Source organism: Scyliorhinus canicula, chromosome 10, assembly GCF_902713615.1.
Source record: "Scyliorhinus canicula chromosome 10, sScyCan1.1, whole genome shotgun sequence".
Lineage (NCBI taxonomy): Eukaryota > Metazoa > Chordata > Chondrichthyes > Carcharhiniformes > Scyliorhinidae > Scyliorhinus > Scyliorhinus canicula.
Genome location: NC_052155.1, coordinates 108,042,720 through 108,055,927, shown reverse-complemented (window position 1 = coordinate 108,055,927; position 13,208 = coordinate 108,042,720). Strand labels below are relative to the sequence as shown.

At 51.9% G+C, this 13,208-nt stretch overlaps 1 protein-coding gene across 3 annotated transcripts in view; it reads left to right on the top strand.

Annotated features, from left to right (window-relative positions):
• ppp1r42 (protein phosphatase 1, regulatory subunit 42) overlaps window positions 1-13,208 on the top strand; it is a 236,261-nt gene that overhangs the window by 39,985 nt on the left and 183,068 nt on the right. The gene's annotated exons all lie outside the window — the stretch shown is intronic.

Here is a 13,208-nt window from a genome sequence, read left to right as displayed (position 1 = left end):
GCCCCGGCTTCTCAAATAGCCCAAATATCACCACCAAAGGGCCTCGCTCAACCTCCTCCCCCGCTATCCTTGTTAATGCTGCCCAAAATCTCTCCAGCTTTTCGCAGCCCAGGAATATATGAGCCTGATGCCCGAGTCATATGTACCATGTGTACCACCTTGCGCACAAGGAGGTCACATTTACCCTCTGTAGTGCTGCATTTCCTGCCCTCCAGTTTATCTCCCCTCCCAGCTCCCCCTCCCACTTCTTAATCTTCACTCCTTGCTCTCCAAGCCACCTGTATATGTCTCCAATCCACATCTGGAAGCAGCAGTCGCTCCATCAGGGTATACCTCAGCAACCTGGGAAACTCTGTGGGAAGTACCTTACCTGCAGGTACCAAAACCCACTTCCTCTGGGAAGCTCTATCTTCTCCATCAGTTCCTCTATACTGGCCAACCCTTCTTCCAGGTACAGATCCAACATCTTAATCAGCCCCACTTCTCTCCACTTCCTATACATGTCATCTATCCCTCCTGGCTCAAAACCGTGGTTTTCGCACAACGCAATAACACTAACATTCCTTCTATCCTAAAGTGCCTCCTCAGCTGGTTCCAGACCTTTACCGTGAACTGCACCACCGGGCTCTCTGAGTATTTCCTTGGCGCCATTGGTAATGCCACTCTCACCAAAGCCTTCAAGCTGAACCCCTTACAAGATTCCTCCTCCATCCTTTTTTAAATTTAGAGTGCCCAATTGTTTTTTTTCCAATTAAGGGGCAATTTAGCGTGGCCAATCTACCTAACCTGCACATCTTTTGGGTTGTGGAGGAGAAACCCACGCAGACACGGGGAGAATGTTCCTCCTCCATCCTAACCCATTCTGCCCCATCTCCTTCTATCCACCTGCTCCATGTTCATCACCCAGTAACAATGTTGCAGGTTCGGCAATGCGAACCCTCCCTTCTGTCTCTGTAAAAAGGCCCTCTTAACTCTTGGCACCTTCCCTGCCCATATGACATCTGAGATAATCATATCCTTGAAAGAAGGCCTTCGGATCAAAGATCAGAAAGGTCTGGAATGTGAACAGGAACCTTGGCAGAATGTTCATCTTCACCACTTTTGTCCCACCCTGCCAGAGTCAGGTACAATGTGTCCTACCTCTGCAGATCCTCCCTCACCTCCTCCACCAGTTTTGTTAAGTTCCATTTAGGTAGCATTACCCACTCCCCCGCTATCTGAATCCCAAGCGTCTAAACCTGCCTCTGGCCACCTTAAATGGCACCCCCCCCCCCCCCCCCCCCCCCCCCCCCCCCCGGACCCAACTTGTTCACCGGGAACACTTCACGTTTCCCTACATGCAACTTCTTTTTTCTTTATAATATTTATTGAGATTTTCACAAAATATCAAAAACAGAAGATATCAACAAGAAAGCAGTATTATCAACAAAAACGAAAAAAAAAAAAGAAAAACCCCCAAAACCAAACTGGGAGTACTGGGCCTGGTGTCTTCAACCATGCCGGGAGCGATTCCCCCGTGGTAGTGCCCCTGGAAAAAATAAAGAGCCGCACGTGAGTGGTCTGGTTGGTAGCGGTACATAAGAGGGACCTAATAGCGTGGAGCGCGTCGGGGAGGACTTCTTGCCAATGGGAGATCGGGAGATTCCTGGACCGGAGGGTCTGTAGGACGGTCTTCCAGGCCGTCGCATTCACCCTCTCCACCTACCCGTTTCCCCTGGGGTTATAGCTGGTAGTCCTGCTCGAGGCAATGCCCTTGTCGAGCAGGTACTGATGCAGCTCGTCGCTCATAAAGGACGAACCCCGGTCGCTGTGTACATAGCTGGGGAAACCAAACAGAGTGAAGATACTATGCAGGGCCCTAATGACTGTGTGGGAGGTCATATCGGGACACGGGATAGCAAAGGGAAAACGGGAGAACTCGTCTATGACGTTCAGGAAGTACACATTCCTGTTAGTCGAGGGGAGTGGCCCTTTGAAATCGATAGCGAGGCGTTCAAAGGGCCTAGAATCCTTGACCAGGTGGGCCCTGTCTGGTCTGTAGAAGTGCGGTTTGCACTCCGCGCAGATCGGGCAATCCCTGGTGATGGCTTTTACCTTCTCGGTGGAGAAAGGCAGATTTTGGGCTTTAATGTAGTGGGCGAGCCGGGTAACCCCTGGGTGGCAGAGGTCATTGTGGATGGCTGTTAAGCGGTCGCTCTGTGTGCTGGCACACGTCCCGTGGGATAGGGCATCTGGGGGCTCGTTGAGCTTCCCCGGTCGATACATAATATCGTATTTTGGGGTTTTTTAAAAAATAATTTTTATTCAGATTTTCACAGAATATCAAAAACAGAAAATATCAACAAGAAAACAGTATTAATAACAAAAACGAGAAAAAAAAACCAAAAAGGAAAAAAAAGAAAACCCCCCACCCCCCAGTAATTACAAAAAGAAGAAATAGGTTAGCACCCGGCATATTCAACAAACACATGTACACATTCCTCCCCTCCACCGAAACAACCCCCCCCCCCACCAGATTGCTGCTGCTGTCGGCCTATTTTCCTACCGTTCTGCCAGGAAGTCAAGGAAAGGCTGCCACCGTCTTAAAAAAAACCCCTGTACTGATCCCCTCAGGGCAAATTTCACCCTCTCCAATTTAATGAACCCCGCCATATCATTGATCCAGGCCTCCACGCTTGGGGGCCTCGCATCCTTCCACTGAAGCAAAATCCTCCGCCGGGCTACTAGGGACGCAAAGGCCAGAACACCGGCCTCTTTCGCCTCCTGCACTCCCGGCTCCACTGCTACCCCAAATATCGCGAGCCCCCAGCCTGGCTCGACCCTGGATCCTACCACCCTCGACACCATGTTTGCTACCCCCTTCCAAACTACCCCCAGCGCTGGGCTTGCATATGGGAATGGTTCTCTGGGCTCCCCGAGCACCTATGACACCTGTCTTCGCCCCCGAAGAACCTGCTCATCCTCGTCCCGGTCATATGAGCCCTATGTAGCACCTTGAACTGTATGAGGCTAAGCCTCGCACAAGAAGAGGAGGAATTCACCCTTTCCAGGGCGTCCGCTCACGTCCCCTCCTCAACCTCCTCACCCAGCTCCTCTTCCCATTTACCCTTCAGCTCCTCCACCGAGGCCTCGTCCACCTCCTGCATTACGTGGTACACGTCCGAAATACTCCCTCCTCCAACCCACACCCCCGAGAGCACCCTGTCCCGTACCACACGTGGGGGCAACAGAGGGAACCCCTCCACTTGCCGCCTGGCAAACGCCCTCACCTGCATGTACCTAAACATGTTCCCCGGGGGAGCCCAAACTTCCCCTCTAACTCACCCAAGCTCGCAAACCTCCCATCTACAAACAGGTCCCCCAACCTCCTAATACCTACCCTGTGCCAGCTAAGAAACCCGCCATCAATGCTCCCTGGAACAAACCGGTGGTTCCCCCGTATCGGGGACTCTGTCGAGCCCCCCACCTCCCCCCTATGCCGTCTCCATTGCCCCCAAATTTTGAGGGTAGCGGCCACCACCGGGCTCGTGGTATACCTCATTGGAGGGAGCGGCAACGGCGCCGTTACCAGCACCTCCAGGCTCGTGTCCACACAGGACGCCATCTCCATCCTCTTCCATGCTGCCCCTTCCCCGTCCATTACCCACTTGCGCACCATCGCTGCGTTGGCAGCCCAATAGTACCCACAGAGGTTGGGCAGCGCCAGCCCCCCCCCCCATCCCTGCCCCGCTCCAAAAACACCCTTCTCACCCTCGGAGTCCCATGCGCCCATACAAATCCCGTAATATTCCTGTTGACCCTCCTAAAAAAGGCCTTCGGGATAAGGATGGGGAGGCACTGGAACAGGAACAAAACCTCGGGAGCATCGTCATCTTGACTGACTGCACCCTGCCCGCCAGCGACAGCGGCAACATGTCCCATCTTTTAAACTCCTCCTCCATTTGCTCCACCAGCCTTGTGAGGTTAAGTTTGTGTAGGGCCTCCCAGCTCCAAGCCACCTGGACTCCCAGGTACCTAAAGCTCCCCCCTGCCCTTTTCAGTGGGAGCCTATCAATCCCCTCCTCCTGATCCCCCGGGTGCACGACGAACAACTCACTCTTACCCAGGTTGAGCTTGTACCCTGAAAAGCCCCCAAATTCCCTGAGAATCTTCATCACCTCCGGCATTCCCCCCACTGGGTCCGCCACATATAGCAACAAGTCATCTGCGTAAAGTGACACTCGGTGCTCCTCCCCACCAGGCCCCTCCAATTCCCTGACTCCCTCAACGCCATGGCCAGGGGCTCAATTGCCAGCGCAAAGAGCAAGGGGGACAGGGGACACCCCTGTCTCGTCCCCCGGTGCAACCGAAAATACTCCGATCTCCCATTCGTGGCTACGCTCGCCATCGGGGCCTCATATAACAGCCTCACCTAACTGACAAACCCCTCCCCGAACCCAAACCTTTCCAGCACCTCCCACATGTATCCCCACTCAACCCTATCAAAGGCCTTCTCCACGTCTAATGCCACCACTATCTCCGTCTCCCCTTCTACCGCCGGCATCATTATAACATTCAGAAGCTTACGTATATTGGTGTTCAGCTGCCTTCCCTTCACAAACCCCGTCCGGTCCTCATGAATGACCCCCGGCACACGGTCCTCTATCCTTGTGGCCAAGATCTTCGCCAACAGCTTGGCATCCACATTTAATCCACACCAGCGAGATCGGCCTATATGATCCACAATGCAGGGGATCCATATCCCGCTTAAGGATCAAGGAAATCAGCGCCCGTGACATAGTCGGGGGCAAAGCCCCCCCCCCCCCCCCCCCCCCCCCCCCCTTGCCTCGTTAAAGGTTCTAACCAACAGGGGGCCCAGCAGGTCTGTGTACGTTTTATAAAATTCGACCGGAAACCCATCCGGCCCCGGCGCCTTCCCCGACTGCATGCTGCCTATCCTAGTGACCAGCTCTTCCAGCTCAATCGGCGCCCCCAGCCCCTCCACCTGCCCCTCCTCCACCTTCGGAAATCTCAGCTTGTCCAAAAAGCGCCCCATTCCCCCCCCCCCCCCCCCCCCCCTCCACCAGGGGTTCAGACCAGTACAATTCCCCATAAAAGTCCCTGAAGACCCCGTTAATGTCTACCCCCCTTCGCACCATATTTCCTTCCCTATCCTTCACTCCACCAAAGTGGTCCTGTTGGTCATAGCCGCAGATGGTGACGTTATCCAAGTACGGAAACGTGGCCCGCAGCCCGTACTGGTCCACCATTCGGTCCATTGCTAGTTGGAACACTGAAACCCCATTCGTGACACCAAAGGGGACCCGGAGGAAGTGGAAGAGGCAGCCATCGGCCTCAAATGCCGTGAAGTGACGGTCCTCCGGGCGGATTGGGGATTGGTGGTATACAGACTTCAGATCCACCGTGGAAAAAATCCAATACTAGGCGATCTGATTCACCATGTCTGCAATCCTGGGGAGGGGGTACACGTCGAGGAGCGTAAACCGATTAATAGTCTGACTATAGTCTATGACCATGCGGAATTTTTCCCCGGTCTTGACGACCACCACCTGAGCTCTCCAGGGACTGTTACTGGCCTCTATGATCCCCTCATGTAAAAGCCTCCGGACCTCGGATCGAATGAACACCCTGTCCTGTAGCCTGTACCGCCTGCTGCGAGTGGCTACTGGTTTACAGTCCGGAGTGAGGTTGGCAAAGAGAGGAGGGGGGGAGATTCGCAGCGTGGCTAGGCTGCAGATAGTGAGTGGGGGTAGGGGTCCGCCGAAGCTGAGGGTGAGACTCTTGAGATTGCATTGAAAGTCGAGTCCCAATAAGAGTGGGGCGCAGAGTTCGGGCAGGACGTATAGTTGGAAATTAGAGTAGCTAGCGCCTTGGATTGTTAGAGTTGCGACGGTGCGCCCTTGGATATGGACAGAGTGGGAACCCGAAGCGAGGGCGATAGTTTGCCGTGCAGGGAAAATGGGGAGCGAACAGCGTCTTACCAGATCTGGGTGTACGAAGCTCTCAGTGCTCCCGGAGTCGAAAAGGCATGGTGTACTGTACCCGTTGATTTGGACCGTCGTCATCGAGTTGTGGAGATGCTTTGGGCGCGATTGGTCCAGTGTGACTGCGTTGAGTTGCGGGTAGTCGGCGGCTCTGTCGGCTGCGCTGGGATGGCCCCGCGATGAGTGCCCGCTGAGGTCGCAGTCTTCAATCGAGTTTTCTGAGTGTGGAGAGGATGGGGCCCAAGATGGCCGCCCCCGTGGATCGCACGTGGCGGGCGACGAGGAAGATGGCGTCCAAGATGGCGGCCCCCATGAGTCGCCCGTGATGGACCGTGTGGTGGGGGTCCGCCAAGATGGCGGCCCCCATGGATCGCATGTGGCGGATGGGGGCGGAGTCGGGGCATAGGCCGCTGCGTTCCAGGGCCTGCGGGTCTGTGAGTGCGGAGGGCGATTACTTTGTGCCGCTAGAGGTTTAGGGGCTGGGGCCTTCCTTGCCAGGCACACTCTGGCGTAGTGACCTTTTCACCCACAGCTGCTGCAGGTCGCGTTGTGGGCCGGGCATTGCTGCCGCGGGTGCTGGGGCTGGGCACAAAAGTGGCAGGCTAGGGCAGCATGGTGGCTGGGTGGCCGCGCAGCGCAGGCCTGGGGGAGTCGCTGGTCGGGGGCCCATGACGGGGTCGCGCAGTCGGCAGGAAACGAGATGAGGCTACGAAATGAGACCTCCATAGTTGTAGCGAGTTCAACAGTATCTTCTAAATTTAGGGTCCCCTTCTCCAGCAGTCGCTGGCGCACGTAATTCGATCTAAGGCCTGCAACAAAGACATCGCGGACACCAAGTTCTCTATGTTCTGCAGCAGTTACAGCCTGATAATTACAGTCCCGGGATAAGGCTTTTAAGTCTCTGAGGAATTCTTCTAGCGATTCTATAGGGCGCTGGCGGCGGGCGAGTAGTAAAAACGTGGCGCGCGTAGACCTCATTGATAGGCCTCACGTTCATTCTATCGAGTAGGGCCAGGACCTCTGTATATGAGACGGTACAGTTTAGTTGAGTAGATATATGATGGCTCACCCTCGCGTGCAGTAGGCTGAGTTTCTGCTCCTCCGTCGTTTCTGTGGTGCTTGCTTCAGCCAGATAGGACTTAAAACATCGAAGCCAATGCAAAAAGATTTATTTCGCCTCTGCATCCTGCGGGTCGAGTTCCAGTCGATTAGGCTTGAGGGCTGATTCCATGGTCATTCCTTACTGTTTCTTAAGACGATTAAATTGATGAGACCATCAATTCACGCGACACGTGGTTAGAAATGAATAGTGGTTTTAATCGTCTTACAACAGAGCCTACCTGTGACAAGATGAACTCCAGATGAACTGGCAGGCAGGTTCTCAGCACCAACCTTTATACTTCCGGTTAGGGGGAGGAGCCGTGGGTGGAGCCAAGGATGGAGCCCAGTACAAACTCCCGTACACTCCCAGTGCATCTCCCCCTAGTGGCAGAGCAGCGCAACTGCTCGTGTGCCGAGCTTACAGAGACATAGTACAACATGTGTAATACAGTGTGAATTACGCTACTGTGATTCACCACAACCACAAACTTCGGCCCAAATCTGAATCTTCCCAGGACATCAAACAGGTAACGCCACTCCATCCGGTCAAATGCCATCTCCATGTCCATGGACACCACTACCTCTGGTACCTGGGCTCTCAGCGGGGTCAGAATCACATTTAAGAGCCTCCTCATATTACTAGAGAGCTGCCTGCTCTTTATGAAACCTGTTTGGTCCTCTGCAACCACGACCAGGACACAAGCTTCTATCCTTTCCGCTATCAACATAGCCAGCACTTTCACATCTGTATCTAACAGCGATATGGGCCTATACGACCCACATTCCCACGGGTCCTTCTGCTTTTTTGGTATCAGTGTAAGCGTTGCTTGTGTCATCAGCTCCGGCAACTCCCCCTTCTCCAATGCCTCATTAAACGCTCCCAAGAGGTGCGGTGCCAGGTACATCGCAAACTCCTGATAGAATTCCGCCAGGTATCCATTGGGCACCGGAGCCTTCCCTGACCTCATACCCCTTATACTGTCCAATACCTCCCTCAGCCCCAGGAGCTCCTCTAGCGCCTTCCTTTTTTCTTCCAACTGTGGACACTCTAGTTCATCAAAGAACCGTCCATGTCCCCCTCTTCACCCCCCCGATTCCACCCTGTGCAACTCCTTATAGTAATCCCTAAACACCTCGTTTATCTTCCCCGGCTCTGACATCACATCCCCTGCCCCACTCCTTACCTTCAATATTTTCCTGGACGCAGCCTGCCTCTGTGGCTGATTCGCTAACATTCAAGTTGCCTTCTCCCCATATTCGTACTACACCCTTCTTATCCTACGCAGCTGTCCTACCGCCCTTCTCATCGTCAACCTATCAAATTGCGCCTGTAGTTTTTTCCTCTTTGCCAATCTCTCCATGGTGAGAACTCTCGAGTACTCCGTATCTACCTCCACTATCTTGTTCATTAGCTGTTTATATTCCTCCCTCCTTTCCCAATCCGCATGTGCCTTGAACGAGATAATCCCCCTTCGGACAACCGTTTTTAATGCTTCCCAAAATGTGGCCGCCGTCATCTCTCCGTTATGGTTGAATTCTTTAATCTTTAATCACAGCCTGTACTTTATTTCAAGACCCTCAATCTGCCAACAACCCCGAATCGAGCCTCTACCCCAGCCTCTGCTCCCGCCCCAATCGACACCGAATCTCCAGCCAGTGGGGCGCAAGGTCCGAGATCACTATCCCTACATATTCTGACCCCTCCACCCCAACCAAAACCTCCCAGCTCACCACAAAAAAATTGATTCTTGAATACACCCTTTACACATGTGAGCCAAAGGAATACTCCCTTTTCCCTGGGTTCTTGAAGTGCCACGGGTTCACCATACCCATCTTTTCCATAAACTCGCCAAGCTCCTTTGCCATTTGTACTCTACCCATTGACCTGGGGCTTGACCTATCTACCCTTGGCTCTGGGACACAATTAAAACCTCCTCCCATAATCAACTGGTGCGTGGTCAAGTCTGGGGTCGCTGCCAGCAACCTTTTCATAGAACCTACATTGGCCCAATTCGGTGCATACACATTCACCAATGCCACTGGCGCCCCTTCTTATACCCTACTCACGATCACATATCTCCCACCCAGGTCCCTCGCTCCCTTTGCGCTCACAAACCACATTCTCTTGCTCATAAAAATTGCCACCTCTGAGTGGCAAAATTGCGACTTTGAGGCAAATCCTGAGTGGAAAACCTGATCTACCCATCCCTTCCTTGGCCTAACCTGGTCCTTCATGTGGATGTGCGTTTCCTGCAGAAAGACCACCTCCGTTTTAAACTCCACAGGTGCGCAAAAGACTCAAGATCTTTTCACCAGTCCATTGAGTCCTCACACGTTCCATATTATAAGCTGTACTGGGGCTTACACCTCCAGGCCCTCTACCATCCTCTATTCTCTCCTTTCGGCTCTACCCCCGTTAATTTCATCCTGTACCTAGCCCATCCAAGATTGCCCCTTTCTCCGTCCTGACCATGTTTCTTCTCAAACCTCCTCTACCATCCTCTATTCTCTCCTTTCGGCTCTACCTCCGTTAATTTCATCCTGTACCTAGCCATTTCCAAGATTGCCCCTTTCTCCGTCCTGACCATGTTTCTTCTCAAACCTCTCTCGGCTTTCTGCCTCACCTCACATCCGTTCACCAGCATTCCATGCCAACTCGTGCCCAAAGACCCCTCCTACTGACCCTCTCACCCCTTCCCCACCCTCACCTCATTGCTCTGTGAAGAAGGCTTTCTGCGGACCGCACCCACCCGCCCCCCCAAACAAATACTCATCTCAAACCACAGGTTACCTCCCCCAAAGACAAACAAAATGAAAAAACACAGCCACAGGTTCAGGAGGGGGTGGGGACAGCCATCCCTTTACAAACTTTCACTCCTGCTACCTTTTGTCCACCCAACAGAAAAAAATAACAAAAAAGCCTCCACATCAAAGCAAAAGACCCCCCCCCCCCCTCCCTCCAACCACTACTCTACCCGGATTGTCCATTATTCCAGAGTGCCAGCACCTCTGTCTCCCAAAATTGTTCAGTTCTCCCCCAGTTTATGCTCCTTGATAAAATCAATGGCCGCTTCTGGGGTATCAAAATAGTATTCCGGCCGTCATAAGTCAGCCATAGTTTCACCAGGTAGAGCACCCCAACCTGATCCACTGTCGATACAGCACCGCCTTGGCCCTGCCGAAACCCGTACGCCATTTTACCAGCTCAGCTCCAATGTCCTGGTATATTCGGACCTTGTTCCCCTCCCATTCGTAGTTGCATTTCTCCCTGGCCCACTGCAGAATCTTCTCTTTTTTCCACAAACTTGTGGAGCCTCACAATCACTGCCTGCAGCGGCACCCCTACACTAAGCTTCTGCCTCAGAGACCTGTGAGCTGTCCACCTCAGAGGCCTTGTCCAGCATCCCCTCTGCCACCAGCCCCGCCAGCATCCTCAAAACGCACTCACACCTTCCACTCCTTCAGGCAGGCCAAGTATTTGCAACTTTCTGCATTCTCAACCTATTTTCCTGCTCCTCTACCTTTGCTCTCAATGACTTACAAAGGTCTCCTCAGGGCCTCACCTCCGCCTCCAGTATCACCACCCAATCGTTGTAGTCCGACATCATCCTCTCAATCTCTCGGATCTGCGACCCCCTGTGCCTCCTAACATTTCTTCACCCTCTCCATCGATCCTTCCTGGGTGCCATAGCCCCTTCAATGGCCATTGAACGGTCCTCTTGCATCTCTTTCCTCTACTGGTGGAACTCTTCCTTGATGAAGGCCATCAACTGTTCCATCTGGGGCTTTGCTACTTGCACTGACCCTTCTCCCTCTGCTATATTTCCACTAGCTGCTGCGCCACCGGTCTCTTCCAACTCCTTGGTCAGATCTTTGGCCTTTTGCCGGGTTTGATAACCAACTTGCCACCCCTTGGGGGAACTTCTCCTCCAACCTTCAGCTACACTTTTAGTCGAAGTTGCACCCAATGTCGGGGAAAAAAGAGCTCTTTTCTACGCCTTCAAGCAGGAGCTGACCACTCATACCATGGCCGCCGCTGGATGTCTCAATGTCTCCACTTATCTACTCCCCATAAATCATGACAAAAAAACCATTCAGCCTCTCCTTTTAAACTGAAGCATGGTTTGAAATAATGATGATCTCCCTTCTATGGCATATGCTTCTTCTGCAACCATAGTGTCTCTCTTTCTTTTAAACCAGGATTTTTAACAAATATTTCTGCAGCAGATATATACACATCCGAGCCCAGGCTTATGAAACCATTACTATACCAGATAAATATAATACAATATATATACCAATTTCTTACATTCATCACACTTGCCTATTATGATCTTAAGGTTTTGCTAAGATCCAGTTACGAACTTAAAAACATTTTGTTTAAAGTAGACAAAGTTTGACATTCAAGACCCTTGCTAATAGAATAAAGCACAAGATTCCACAGGTTCTGAGCAAACAAAAATAAACTTTAGGACAGAAAAATAACTATATCTACCTTATACTCTAAAATTCAGGGTTCATATGAAGTACATCTGAAATAATAGGCAAGCTGTGGTCGAAAACACCATGCTGCACACTAAATGACAGATGCAACCAAGGCAGAGTCCACAGATTTATCACCAACACACCCAGAAGTCAGAAAGCCAGTTTCCCACCACAATTTTGTGGGCCCTTGGGAGTTTCTCACCTGTTTAGACCACACTGAGAATTTTATTAAGGTACTGGGGAATTGAACTTAGTGATCGAGCTGCCATTTTGAAAGGGTGCCCCAATCTCTAAGTGAGCTGATGGGTACCCCAAACTCCCCACCCATGAGCAATGTCACCTCCTCCCCACACATATGGGCACTACCCCACACACCCCAAGCGGGGACACCCAACCATGGGATCCCTGGGGGCCCCCCTCTTCAGCCCCCTTCCAGCACCCCCTCCATTCCTGGACCCTCACCCATCACCCCCCTCAAACTCCCAGGGGGCCCTACTTACCTGCCCCCCCATCCTCCTTTCATGGGCATCGCCCCCCCTCAGCCCCTGACCCTTGTCAGTGCCACCCTAGCACCTGGGTATCCTTGCACTGCCACACTGGCACTCAAGCAGTGCTCCTGCCAGCCTAACAGTGCCATCTGGGCAGAAGGTTGTGTTGGCTGCCTGATGTCAAAGTTTGCAATATTTGCTCTGGGATGGAGAGGAACTTGCAATGGGAGGAGGAGGATCCAGTAGTAGTGGCCCATGTAGGTATCAATGACATAGGTAGAACTAGGAAAGAGGTTCTACTTTGGGAGTATGAGCAGCAATGGGCTAAAATTGAGGGCTCTCTCTTGCCCAGTCATCACTGGAGGAAACAAAACAAAGAAAAAGTCAGGGCCAATAAAGGAAAAAGTACTTTAAAAAAAAAATCTCCATCAACCCCCTCAAGAAATTAAAACTAGTCCAGGATATCTGTAAAACCCACTTAACTTTCTGTGTGATGTAATCATTGCCTCCGTGAAGAATGATCCAGCTCCCTTTTGAATGCTGACAGAGTCAACACCCATAGCCCCAGCTGAAATATTGTTGCAAATGGTCCCAGGTGTGTTTAACATAGGTTGGTGGAAATAAGGTCTCTAGGAACTTTAATGCATTTATTAACCGTATGAAACTATATATAAGGGATAAATAAGCACAAGGCTTCTTCCAGAACCATCTTGTTTTAGGGTAGCATGGTGATGCAGTGGTTAGAACTGCTGCCTCACGGCACCGAGGAGCTGGGTTCAATTCCGGCTCAGGTCACTATCAGAATGGAGTTTGCACATTCTCCCCGTGTCTGCATGGGTCTCATCCCCACACCCCAAAAATGTGCCTAGTAGGTGAATTGACCATGCTAACTTGCCCCTTAATTTGGGGAAAAAAAGAATTGGGTACTCTAAAGTTATATTTAAAAAAAGAACCATCTTGTTCTGAGCTCTGGTCGCATGATCTCACATCTCCCATGATACTTAATAGCTATAAACATAATAAGTATTAACTTGTTGTACGACTGTCATGGGAGTGCTCCTTTGAGAAATGTTTTTGTCTTACCACGTGGCTTAAGTGATGTCATTGTGTGGGTGGATCTGGGCTGTGGCTCTGGGAGTTTTTACTTTCG